Source organism: Hylobates moloch, unplaced genomic scaffold (genome assembly GCF_009828535.3).
Source record: "Hylobates moloch isolate HMO894 unplaced genomic scaffold, HMol_V3 SCAFFOLD_14, whole genome shotgun sequence".
Classification (NCBI taxonomy): Eukaryota; Metazoa; Chordata; class Mammalia; order Primates; family Hylobatidae; genus Hylobates; species Hylobates moloch.
In genome coordinates this window covers 22357199-22371713 of record NW_026652289.1, presented here as the reverse complement: position 1 = coordinate 22371713, position 14515 = coordinate 22357199, and the positions used below count along the sequence as shown (strand labels likewise).

The following is a 14515-nucleotide window of genomic DNA, read 5'->3' as shown; positions in this document are numbered from 1 at the left end:
GAGCATGTCTAGTGCATACTCATATACTTTATCTAGTTGAGAGCAAACGTATTTGTATCTGCTGGTGGCAAATGATTCTAAAACGACATTTAACCCATATACTCAAAAATAGTTTTGCACAAGTTTGTCACCAAATAGCAATCATAGTACAGAAGATGGTGGAATTCTCAACAAGAAGAAAGCTAACACTGTCAGGCAATGAGTTGGCAGAATTGTTGAAAATCTATCATTAAATTAAATACCACTGACATTGTATCAAGAAATGTTGCCATGCACATCCTTAACTCATTAAACAATGCAGTGTTGGAAAGAATAGAAAATAATACATCCCTTTCCTATTGTCACACTCATTACAGAGAAAAACTTAGAGATGTTATTTATCAGAAAAATAAGCAATTATTTTCTATGATAAAATTGGCTGTTTTTGAAATCATTCTGTAAGTGAAATGTGAAGAGAGGGTCTCATACAATTCTTTGGAATAATGTTATATGGAGAGCTATATATTTTTAAATATATCATTGTGTCAAAAGATTAACGTGGAATATTAAAACTATTGTGATCTTACATGATTATCATAGGAATATAATGAAAAAAATAGTGAAGAGTTGGGGGAATTGACCAGCAACTAAGGAGAAAACAGCAGAGCAAACAGAAGCATACACCCCCATAATACAGTTTTAACAACTGAAAATGTATCCTTTAAATAAGAAATATGAAAAAAAATACACCAGGACAATGAAGGTCTTGTAGAAGACTGACAAAAATAACTTTCTAAAATACATGCTAAGAGAAACAAAAAATAATTTAAGAAAACTTCTGGCTAAGCGTAATAGTATTTACCTTCTGAGAAACAGAAAGTCATAAAAACAGCATAAAATAAAATAGAAACAATAATGAAAAAAGTTAAATGAAATGAAATAAAAATAATGGCCAAGATTTTAGAAAAGACAAAACTGAGAATGATAAACTTCTTATGAAGCTACTATGCTAAAGTAAACAAATCTATGATTAGAGACAAATCTATGACCTAATGTCATCAAATATTAAAGGGTACAGACTTTGGTAACTTGCCTGTTGGATACCATGAACACTGCTGAAATAAAAACACATTTAGAATGCCAGATGAACTGTTATATAGGTAATTGTTAACTCGTAGTTGACTTTAGATATGTACAAGGTAATATCACTAACAATAATTTCAGAATATTACATAATATTGAAAATGAGAAACAACCTAATTTGTACATTAACACAAGAGAATAGAAACTGAAATGGAGTATGCCTAAAGACTGGAGTAGTATGAGTATATAAATGAAAAATTAAATTAAATACCTAAGTATATATATAAATATAACACACATATATGCAATGCTGTATAAATGTATTATAGTTATAAGAGTATAAATAGTATTATATACTGTTTAGCAATACTAAGTAAAAAGGCAAAGGGATAATTGTGATTAATTTGGGGAAATAATGAGAGAAAGGGAAAGCGATTGAGAGGTGCAGATAAAAATGTCACATGCAATGTTCCATTTCTTAAGCTTTTTAAATATTAATTTTTTTTTTTTTTTTTTTGAGACGGAGTCTTATTCTGTCGCCTAGGCTGGAGTGCAGTGGCGTGATCTCGGCTCACTGCAAGCTCCTCCTGAGTTCACGCCATTCTCCTGCCTCAGCCTCTAGAGTAGCGGGGATTACAGGTGCCCGCCACAACGCCCTGCTAATTTTTTGTATTATTAGTAGAGAAGGGGTTTCACCGTGTTAGCCAGGATGGTCTTATCTCCTGACCCCGTGATCCGCCCTCCTCGGCCTCCTAAAGTGCTGGGATTACAGGTGTGAGCCACCGCGCCCGGCCAAATATTAAATACTTATAATGATAAAAGTTTATTTCTGGATTCTCTATTCTGTTCCATTGGTATATGTGCCTATTTTTATACCAGTACCACACTGAAATTGAAATGAAAAAATAAAAAAAGGTAAGTGGCTAAGAGAAATCTGTAACAGAGAAAACTAATAAAATTGATGTTTGACGTATTTGAAAATATGAAAAAAATTAATGATATGGTTATGCTTTGTGTACCCGCTCAAACCTCGTCTTGAATTGCAATCCCCATAATCCCCCTGTATCAAGAGAGACCAGGTGGAGGTAATTGACTCACGGGGATGGCTTCCTCCATGCTGTTCTCAGGATGGTGAGTTCTCACAAGATCTGATGGTTTTATGAGGGGTTCTTCCCACCTTCACTGGGCACTTCTCCTTCCTGCCGGCCTGTGAAGAAGATGCCTTGCTTCCCCTTTGGCTTCCACCATGATTGTAAGTTTCCTGAAGCCTCCCCAGCCATGCTGAGCTGCGAGTCAATTAAAACTCTTTCCTTTATAGATTACCCGGTCTCAGGCAGTTCTTTATAGAAGTATTAAAATGGACTAATAAAATTATCGATTATTTTATTTACATATTGATAATTCTACTATTATTTACAAGCACTGTGTGAACAGAAGTTTTCTCAGCCAACAAAAATAGAAACTAATGCACTACTAATTTTACAGATTCATATAAATGAATCTGAAAGGCACAAAAGTCATTTTTAAACAAATCTATAAGATTATTGATGCCCAGGTATAGGAATTTCCTTCCTTAAGTTTTGGCAAGGAAAAATTTCTTACTGAGTTCAATTTTTGTTTTGTTTCTTTGTCTTGTCAGCTAAGCCATGACCCATAAATGTTTTTGTGCTTTACTTCCAACAATACATAGTTATGCAAGCTACAACATGAATATTCTGTTTATGTGTGGATATGAGAAGGTAAAATAAGTATTTTGTTTAAAGAAAATTTCTGCTTAAATTACATAAGCCTGAGACTTATGTCTTTCTTTCAGCACCATAGCGCTCTAGCTTAAATGGTAAAAACAATTTCTGTACCATAGAACCTGTGATTTCCTTAAAGAAGATGTATAACAAAATGGGAATTTTGCATTTAATTCTTATTTGTATTAATTTTAATGAAAACAAAGCATCTGCTTTGCTGGATGGTAAATTTGGGGAAGCTGAAGCAAGGAGATCGCGTGAGCCCAGGAGTTTGCCATCAGCCTGAGCAACATGGTGAAAACCCGTCTCTACTGAAAACACAGTTAGCCAGGCCAAGTGGTGCGGGCTTGTAGTCCCAGCTCTTCTGGAGACTGAGGTGGAGGGATCAGTGGAAGGTAGGGGTTACATTAAGCTGAGGTTTTGCCACTGCCCTCCAGCCTAGGTGACAGAGAGATCTTGTCACAATAATAATAATAAATAAATACTAATTAAAAGATGAAAATATAGGAAAGAAAAAACTTACCTGCAAAGGTAAATATATTGTCAAATTGGTAATACTCTAATACTGTAATAGGGGTATGTAAATCACATATCTCTAGTATAAGGGTTAAAAGACAAAACCATTACAAATAACTATATCTATGATAATTTGCTGAGATATACAAGGCAAAATGTGTACAAGATACATAAGATGTAGATTGTGACATCAAAAACATAAAATGGGGGTATGTCTTTAATAAAGGTTAGTTGTTATAGCTTAAAATGGACTGCTGTGATCAAAAAGAAAAAACCTATAATAGATACACAAAAGATAAAGAGAAGGGAGTCAGAGCATGCCACTAACATAAATCATCAAATCACAAAGGAAGACAGCAAGTGTGGAAAAAAGGAATAACAGATCTAAAGAACAGCCAGAGAACATGTAATAAAATGACAGTGGTAAGTCCTTACCAATTAATTACTGTGAATATAAATCTATTAAATTCACTAATTAAAAGACATAGAGTGGCTTAATAGATAAAAGACCCAGCTATATGCTGCCTGAAAATAAAATATAAAAATCTAAACATGGATCTATTTTGTTTTCTGCAGATACTCCTACTGGCTCAACAATAATCAGAATGGCCAAAATAGCACAAAGAAAGCTCTCAGTTAAAAACCACAAAAATAAAACATGATTTCAACATGAAAGCAGACCACCCCCCATACCACACTTCATGATTTAAGATTAGATTCAGCAATAGTGTTGCAGTTTAATATGTTCTACACTTTGCTCTGTTAGTGCAGTGTAACACTACTCATATTTTTTTTGTGGGAGCATGACAGCAGACAAAATAACTTACTGCAAAGCCCTCATCTCTAAGAAGTCTATTATCTCAGTCTCATTGCTAACTTGTGATGAGAGCACTTAAAACGTGGATATTAAGATCAACTCATTCCATTTAGTCCATAAAATGATGGCAAGTCATATTTCAAGAGTAGAATTTTGAAGTATTTCTGTAATGAAACAGAAATATCCATAAGCTAAACTATACATTTACTTCGGAAGTTAAACCATGTAAAATAGATGAACATATGCACATGTAAGTACATTAATATTTTTTCCTACTTTGATACTGTTAATTGCCCCATAAACATAATTTATATAATAAAATGCAGTGTAGAGTTACTGGAGGTGGCTGAAGGAGTGAAAGTGTTTAAAATTATCTTCAAAAACTTCACACAGTATCGGGCTCAACAGTGTACAGATCACATTAGAGGGAAATGATCTGTATGTTTTGACAATGTATGATATAAATCATGCTCTGTTATAAAAGCTGTGCCTTAAAAGATTAATGTTGTCTAAAAAATGGTACTTGTGACTTTCCTGTTTAATACTGTTCAAAGTTACCAACAGTAAGATGTACATTTCTTACTAGAGCATTTAGAGGCGAGTAATTCCAGTTGGCTAATCTAACTCGGTTCATTTCCTGAGTTGTCTACTGGGTTTCAGCAACACAGATCCTTCTTCATGACCTCAGAGTTTAGTTTATATCTTTCTTCTAGCTTATCAAACATATTGTTTAACTTCCAAGGAAACACTTTTCCATCTCCTTCCCTTTGATTTTTCTCTCCTGATTCTTCAAAATAACTTCCGACCTCTAATTATATTACATTTTCCTGTAGAAACTAACATTGCTTCACTGTCCAGACCAGTCTCTTTAGTTTTTTTATACAGGTATTATTTTAATTGTTTTTTTCCCTTGTTTCTTTGGAATTTTTATTTCCAGACAAGAATGTAAACTGCATGAAGGCAAGCATCAGGTAAAAATAACTCCTTCTTGATTTTCCAAATCCCAACATGCTATTTGATATATAGCAGTAACTCAGTAAGTATCTTTTGATTTAATGAAAAAATAAGTGACAAAAGTTAATATAAAATGTACAACAATAATAATACTGTGGAGATAGTCTTCTAAGATAGGCTTCTGTGATTTTCATCTCCTAGGATTCATGACCTTGTGCATTTACCACTCCCTTTCAAGCTGGCTGCACCTATTGATTTACTTCTAATGAATACAATATGGCAAAAATGATGGTATTTTACTTCCATGTTTAAGCTATACATGTATATATATATATATATATAGCTTATCTAAATACAGTGTTTATATGTAAAATATAGATACATTGTTTTGTATACACACACATATATATACACACACCATATACAAATATGTATCTATAGTGTATATATATATATATACACACACACAAAATATACAAAACAATGTATAAATGCTCTGACACAAAAGTGTGTCAGCACAGTGTGTGTGTGCATGTGTGTGTGTGTGTATACACAGGACTGACAAACTCTTTTGCTGTTTTGTTGAAGCAAACTGCCATGTTAAAACAAGCTGCTCATGTAACATAAATAAGGCTGACCTATGTTCAGTGGCCAAAAATATTATAAATATTATTAAAAAATAAAAACTCTGATGTCCTCAGTCCAACACCTCCTGAGTAAATAAATCCTGGCAACAGACACATGTGTGAACTTAGGGGTTACTTCCTCCCCATTTGCACCTTCAGATGCAACCCCAGCCCTGACCCCCACCTTGATTGCAGCCTTGAAACAGAGGACACAGCTAAGCCACAACTGGATTCACAACCTACAGAAACTCTGAGATAATAAAAGTGCATTATTTTTAGTCTTTACATTTTTGGATATTATTCTGTGCTGTTTTAGATAACAGACAGATTTAGGCTGTTGGAGAGTCTGCAAGGGAGCAAGTTTCACTATTATGAAGAAGGAAACATGACAGTAGAAAAGGTATAGAAAGAAAAATAAAGATTGGAGGAGATGAATCTGTGCAGAAAAGGCTGGGTAATTTTTGCTTGTGATTATCCGTTCCCTATGTCATGCAGCTTTATATTTCTTGAACTTAAAGATCAGTAACATTTTCTAGTCTGTGACATATAAATTTCTGCTTTCTTGAGCTAGTCTTGCTAGGTTATTATTTATTAAAAGCAAATTTAAAAATTACTAAAACAAAGGGCATCGTTATACAATTGAAAAAACAGGCAATGTTTAAGTAACTAATTAAGGGAAAGAATATAAAACGTGGGTTCTTAGGATGTGTGATCCTTGAAGGTTAAGATATACGTTTGGAGAAATTCAGAAGCAGAAGATGAATTTAAGGGGAAAAAAGAAGCATGATTTTGAACACATGAAATTTAGAGTGACGAGGGAGTTGTTCTTGGTGAGGAGACAAGGAAGTGAGTCTAATTATTTAACTTACAGGATAAATAAAATCAATGCAGTGGTAATTTGGTTGATTAAGCATCATTTTCCATTTTAATGCTCTATGTATCTCAAATTAACTATGTATTAGTTAGACTCATTTGCATGAATGGGAAGAAATCTCAAATTGACTTAGCTTAAAAATAATGGAACAAGAATTTTCTAAGACAATGAACTTAGTATCAAACAATTTTACTAAAATGAAGCTGAGGGACAGAAGTGGGCATCAGGGGCACTGTAACTCAAGGCTTGAATAATCCGAACTGTATCTCAGGCATCTGTCTGTGAGTTTCTTCTCATATTAGTTTGATTTTAACTGCAGATGTTCTCTATGGGGTAGAAAATGCGTCTACCAACAAGATTATAATTTTGTATTCCATACCTTCTGGCATTGCTAGTAAGAATGTTATGTACTCAAACTCAAGTCAAAATGCCATGAAAGACACATATTGACCCAGACTGAGGTGTGTGTGTGTGTATATATATAAAATATAAATATATAATATATTTATAATTATATAAATATATCTAATATGTAATATATCTATAATTATATAAATATACCTAATATATAATATATATAATATATAAATATATAATATACATATAATTTAAATATATAATATATTTATAATTATATAAATATATATTTTATATATATATATATTTTGAGACAGAGTCTCACTCTTGTCACTAGGCTGGAGTGCAGTGGCAATCTGGGCTCACAGCAGCCTCTGCCTCCTGGGTTCAAGTGATTCTCCTGCCTCAGCCTCCTGAGTAGTTGGGACTACAGCCTCACGCCACCATGCCCAGCTAATTTTTGTATTTTTACTAGAGATGGGTTTTCACCATGTTGGCCAGGATGGTCTCTATCTCTTGACCTCGTGATCCACCCACCTCGGCCTCCCAAAGTGCTGGGATTACAGGCGTGAGCCACCACGACTTGCCGGTTTACGTATTTTGACCAGTTAGCTGTCACATTATATGAACACAACACTGGTGATGGCTATGTGGACTGAGGACATGAGGGTTCATACAAATGGGGAGTTCTGTGTTAGAAATAACACTAAAAGCATAGGCAACAAAAGGTAAAACATAGATGAATTGGACTTTATCAAACTTTAATGTTTCACAAAACACTATCAAGAAGGTGAAAAGACAACCTATACAATGGAAGAAAATATTTGTAAATCATATTAGACTCATATATGAGAAGGGTCCAGTATCTAGTATATAAAGAACTCTTACAACTCAACAACAAAAATGCAAAAAAAACCAATGAAAATATGGTCTAAGGACAAGAACTGATGTTTTTTCTAGAGATATACAAATAGCCAAGAAGCACATGCAAAGGTGCTGAACATCATCAGTCAGAAGAGAAATACAAATGCAAATCCAAATCGCATGTCCTCACATTTCAAAACATAATTACACCCTTTCGACACTCCCCCAACATCTTAACTCATTCCAGCATTAACTCAAAAGTCCAAATCCAAAATTTCATCTGAGACAGAGAAAGTCCTTTCTGCCTTTGAGCTTGCAAAATCAAAAGCAAGTTAGTTACTTTCTAGATACAATGGGGGTACAGGCATTGGGTAAATACACCCATCCCAAATGGGAGAAGTTGGCCAAAACCAAGGGGCTACAGACCCCATAAAGTTCCAAAATCCAGTAGGGCAGTCATTAAACATTAAAGGTCAAAATGATTTTCTTTGACACCATGTCTCACATCCAGGGCATGCTGATGCAAGAGGTGGGCTCCCACAGCTTTGGGCTGTTCTGCTTCTGTGGCTTTGCAGGGTCCAGCACCACTCTAGGCTGCTTTCATAGCTGACATTGAGTGTCAGCAGCTTTTTGAGGTGCATGGTGAGAGCTGTCAGTTGATCTACCATTCTGGGATCTAAAAGATGGTGGCCCTCTTCTCACAGCTCCACTAGGCAGTTCCTCACTGGGGAAACTTTGTGGGCACTCCAACCTGACACTGCCCTGGCAGAGGTTCTCCATGAGGGCCCTGCACCTGCAGCGAAATTCTGCCTGAACATCCAGGCATTTCCATATATCCTCTGAAATCTAGGCAGAGGTTCTCAAATCTCAATTCTTGTATTCTGCACACCCACAGTCTCAATAACATGTGGGAGCTACCAAGGATTGGGGCTTGCACTCTCTGAAGCAACAGCCTGAGCTGTACCTTGGCCCCTTTTAGCCATAATTGGAGCTGCAGCAGTGGGGACGCAGGTCACCATATCCTGAGGCTGCATAGAGATGGGACCCCCCCAAAACAGTTTTCTCTCCTAGGCCTTTGGGCCTGTGATGGAGGGACTGCCATGAAGGTCTCTTACATGCCCTGGAAACATTTTCCCTATTGTCTTGGTGATTAATATTCGGCTCCTAAGTAGTTATGCAGATTTCTGCAGCAGGCTTGAATTTCTCCCCAGAATCATGGATTTTTCTTTTCTATTACATTGTCAGGCTGCAAATTTTTCAAATTCTTATGCTCTGCTTTCTCTTGAATACTTTGCTGCTTAGAAACTTATTCCACCAGATACCCTAAATCATTTCTCTCAAGTTCAAAGTTCCACAGATCTCTGGGGCAGGGGCAAAATGTCGCCAGTCTCTTTGCATAGCAAGAGTGACTTTTACTCCAGTTCTCCACAAGTTTCCCATCTCCATCTGAGACTGTCTCAGCCTGGACTTCATTGCCCGTATCACTATCAGCATTTTGGTCAAAGCCATTCAACAAGTTTCTAGGCAATTCCAGAGTTTCCCACATCTTCCTGCCTTCTGAGCCCTCCAAGTCTCTGGGAATTTCCATACTTCTCCACATTTTCCTGTCTTTTTCTGAGGCCTCCATACTGTTCCAGCCTCTGCCTGTTACCCAGTTCCAAATTTATTTCCACATTTTTGAGTATCTTTATAGTAGCACTCCATTCTTCGTAACAATTTACTGTATTAGGCCATTTTCTTTGTGCTTAAAAACATATTTGAGACTGGGCAGTTTATAAAGGGTAGAGGTTTAATTGACTCACACTTCCACATGGTTAGGGAAGCCACAGGAAATTTACAATTATGGTGGATGGGGAAGAAAACATGTCCTTCTTCGCATGGTGGCAGGAGAGAGAAGAATGAGTACCCAGTGAAGAGAGAATCCCTTTATAAATCCATCAGGTCTCATGAGAACTAACTCACTATCATGAGAACAGGATGGGGAAAACTGCTCTGATTATTTAATTATTTTCACCTGGTCCCTCCCGTAACACGTAGGGATAATAGGAACCATAACTCAAGATGAGATTTGGGTGGGGACACAGCCAAAGCATATCACTATACTATGCAAATTCTCCTTTTCTAGTTATTGTTGTATTTCAAAGACCTCAGAAAGTCTATGGGTTGGAAGGTGTGTCATTTTGTTTTCCTTTTTAAGGTAAATCCAACAGCTACTGAGACACTATTTACCTGAAATGGAACAGCCTTTGCATGTAGTCTCAACTTCAAAGTTAACAAATAAATATAAATAAATTTTAAAAGCCCTCAAAGATGGATATTTAACTATTAACTAAACATGTTTAATAGTTATCATGGGGGGAAATTCGTATTATGTATTATATATGTAATACATAAACACACTATATGTAATTTCCTTTTTATTGTCATTATTTTCTGGTCAAGTAATCTTCTACCCTCTTTTTAAGACACCACAAGTTAATGATTGATAATTTGGGAGAGACAATACCACTGAGTGTTTTTCAGGTTGTGAATCAGCTTTAAACCTAAGGTATTGCTCTGAACATGTGGCCATTGACCCTGGGGCTTAACCATAACTCAAATTTTGCTGAGCTTCAAACACTAGTTCTAGTGACAAATGGAACAAACTCTACAAACTGCTTCACACAAATAATGCTTTTGGATTGCTTGTTGTGCTCACTTGCAGAGCTGAGAGAACCATTTTTCTTCTAATCCTTATGGACAAAAATGCATTAGTCTTTCCACTTCTAATCCAATCCGTGCCATATTTCCTTTTGTGAGTAAACGGTTTTGTGGAGTCTCTGTTGGTCATTATAACCCCTGGCTTATGAAAGCTTCTGTGCTATTCAGAACTTCTATATTCTTCTGTAACCTTCCATATAGCACTTTGTCTGTCTGTAAATAACAGATAGTTCAGGATAAAGATATATTAATCGTATCATGACTTGACTTTATATAGCTATTTAAACATAATGTAATATGTGCATAACTATATATAAAAAATAAAATGTCAAGGTTGTTAAAAACAGATAGAATATATAAATAAAATAAATATCATAATTGTTTAAGAAGAAACGTAGTATATGCTCTAAAGATGGACTACTAGGCAATTTGACTCCTGTCTGTGTCCATACACTTAACAATTATAAAATGTATACCCATTGAAAACCTTCACTTAGTACTGTATTTATCAAACCCTATGCACTTTCAAAATTTATACCAATTAACATCCCACAAAATGGTTATTACTCTTAATGTCATTTTACAGATGAAAAAGCTGAGATACTGACTGACTTTAAACATAACCTATAACATCATAAAATTTCAATTTCTCCATTTGCATAGAATATGTGTGTTTAACAAAACTTTTCAATATATCTATGTTTTACAAGACATTTTAAAATTTGTGGAAAGTAAGTTCTAATAAATTACAATGTGCATAATATTTTCTTGATCATGGTTTGTGCTCAAAGTAAGTGATTGATTATTTAAGGAATTCAAATAGAAAATGTATAGCTATTTTTAAGGACTGTGAAAGATTAGAAAGTTTTTACCCTACCAGAAATCTAAGTAGGTATCTTTTCAAAATTGTATGAATTACAGTAGAAGATACAAGACTCCTGAATCAGATACAAAGGAGAGTTTATTATTATGAACAATCACCATAGCTGGAGTACTGGCATTTCTGCACCAGTTCCTGAGACCCAGTTTTCATAGGGTAATGTGAAGAGGGTTAGTTAACAACCTGCATAAGTGGTAAGCTTCCTTACTGCAGAAAAATCCCGAGTTTATATATGCCCATTATTTTTAACTGTGCAGTTAGAATGTTTATTTTTTGCTTTTCAGAAGTAGATACTCTGTATTTTCTAAGGCTCTTATACAAACACTTTTAAAAACATAGTTTGGAAAAAGGTACAAATGTGTCCTCATTTGTAAGATAATGCATAAATGTAAGAAACCACCAAGAATTTTCACCATAACATTCTTTTTAAAATTATTTACCCTACACTGCACTGATTTGGGTAGTGTATATTTTTTAGAGAGCCAAATATTTTTATTAGTTTTCAAAGTAGATGTCTCCTAGTCACTACCTACCTGTGAACCCGTCTCTACAGCAGTAGAAGTATGAATGGTACATCTATTCAAACAAGAGAAATGACATAAAAAACTACATTGGTTGGATATCTTGGGTGTCATTCTCTAAGTCCCATGCTGGTTTTAAGCATAACCATACCAGCTTAATATAAAACCACGGGCTTCCTAAAATTAGAGAACTTAAAACAATGGAGATGAAGCTACATGAAAGAGATACTGGATTAATAACTATGTGTAGCTTTAATGAAGGTTGGATAGAAAACAATGATTGCTAAAAGCCTAAGTCAACAGGATTGATACACAGGTTGTTTACAGAAGCTATGTATACTGTATATCAATCCATTGTCTTGAAAACATTATACTCAAATGAATTTAGTTGAAAGAATATACTTATAAGTTTGTCACCATCAAGGAAACCAACAACAGATGGCACAACACCCAGAGACTAGTACCAGTGTTAATCCACTACTCCCCTTAGGTCTAGAGTATCAAAATAAACAAGGTAGATAACATTGCAGCCCCATATTTTTCATCTTTCATGATTTCACCACCTTTTTCTATGTTAGTAGGCAGCTCATCTTACTAGAAAAGTAGGGTCTACCTTCCAGGCCTTTGATTTTTAGTTTGGCCACGTGATTTGCTTTGACCAGTTGTTAGCCCATGTGACGCATGCAGAAATCTAACAACACATTTGAGTGTTTGAACTTCCAGATGTGCTCTTCTACCATCACTGTGAGAGTATTCCTGAGCCAGCCAGCTGGAGGGAAAAACAGGAGCAGGGCTGAGTCGCACCAGTCATATATGCGTGGCCATCTTGTATCATCTCTAATGCTATTTCATCTAAGTCTGAAAGTGGAGAAGTCTTGAGAAAAGAGAATTGTGCAAAGAGAGATAAGAAACATGGAAACTGAATGAATCTAAAAAGGTAAACAAGAATTTTTTCCCAATAGAGATTCTTAGTAAAAGACAATTTGTATATTTATGTCCAATATTTTCTCCCATATTGTCATTACTGAAAAGTTCTATAACATATCTTAGGAATACTCAACTGTTTTTGCTTCGATCTTTCAAAAATGGCATGCAATTAATTAGTCAATTCAAATTCTTCACTTAAGGAAAGTAGAAAACAGAGAAAGTGATTTACAACTTAGTCACAATCACAATCACAAGATGACAGAATCAATCAGCTGATTCTGTCATCTTCTCCTGGGTGGTAGCACTTTTCCTGTGAGGTCATTATCTTGGAATCAACAGTATCTATTTCTGAATTCCAAAGAATAAGATAATTAAATGTACCTTTAATTCGAATAAAAGACAAACTGTTTTTCCATCATTTAGTAAATTTTCTTTGAATGAAGTATGGTTTATTTTTATTGAAATATGTACACAGGTTAAATATGTGATGTTTGCATATTAATTATCTATTATTTTGTAACTTTTCTATTATAAGAAATAAGGTCTTGCTCTTAGTTGTCTATGCATTTGAAGTCTGTGCAACTTCTTTCTTTAATATTGGACAGGCTGGGCGCGGTGGCTCACGTCTGCAATCCCAGCACTTTGAGAGGCTGAGGTGTGAGATCAGGAGTTCAAGACCAGCCAGGCCAACATAGTGAAACCCCATCTCTACTAAAAATACAAAAAGTTATCTGGGTATGGTAGCGGGTACCTGTAATCCCAGCTACTCAGGAGGCTGAGGCAGGAGAATAGCTTGAATAGAGAGGCAGAGGTTGCAGTGAGCTGAGATCGCACCACTGCACTCCAGCCTCGGCAACAGTGCGAGACTCCATCCCAAGAAACAAAACAAAAAAATACTGGACAAAAGATAATGTACAATAGCAGTCCCTTGACCTTATTTTTAAAATAAAAAATGGGAGATTGTAGCTTAGCTGGGGAAACAGTATAATTGCAAGGTGGCAAGTGTGTCAGCTCAGCCTTCACATTCTCCGGTCATAGAACACAGATTGCCAAATTTTAAATTTAATCTGGGAATGTACCTTGAACAACTGTGAACAACTGTCTTGGAATGTGCCTTGCAGATAAACCCCTTTATTCAAGGGACACTAGTCTACTGGCTTATGTCCATAATTTGATTGATTTTGCTCCTCTGTTTCTCCAGACCCACATAGATGTTCTATTTCTTCACTATTTAAAAGTCTTTTTTGTTGGACTCCACATTTCTGTGATTGTAATGGGAAATACAGCTGTCTTCTGGTTCAACCCCTCAGACTCTAATCATAGTTTTAATAACCAAAATATATGTAACCAAATTACATATATAGGTAACCAAATGGTTACCAATATGTAACCATCATTGGTGCTATTGTGAAAATCACATGTCGAAATAATTTACTATCACTTCAAAATACTCCATAGAGTAATTTGAAAAGTAAGTCTATTTTGTTATAATGAGTCAGCCACAAATACTGAGTTAGCTTAGCACTAAAAAATGGGATAGTCTTGTTTACATTCCTTCCATAGTGTAGTGTATGCATCTGTATGTATATTGTCTGTTTTCTTCATACTTTTTGTGTCATAAGCACAAGGGACAATAGGAATTTGATGATTTCATGACCTGATCTAAGCCATTATG

General features: G+C 35.3%; 1 pseudogene; it reads left to right on the top strand.

Moving 5' to 3' along the window:
* The window catches only part of LOC116481534 (elongation factor 1-alpha 1-like), a 49057-nt pseudogene that overhangs the window by 21623 nt on the left and 12919 nt on the right, over nucleotides 1-14515 (top strand).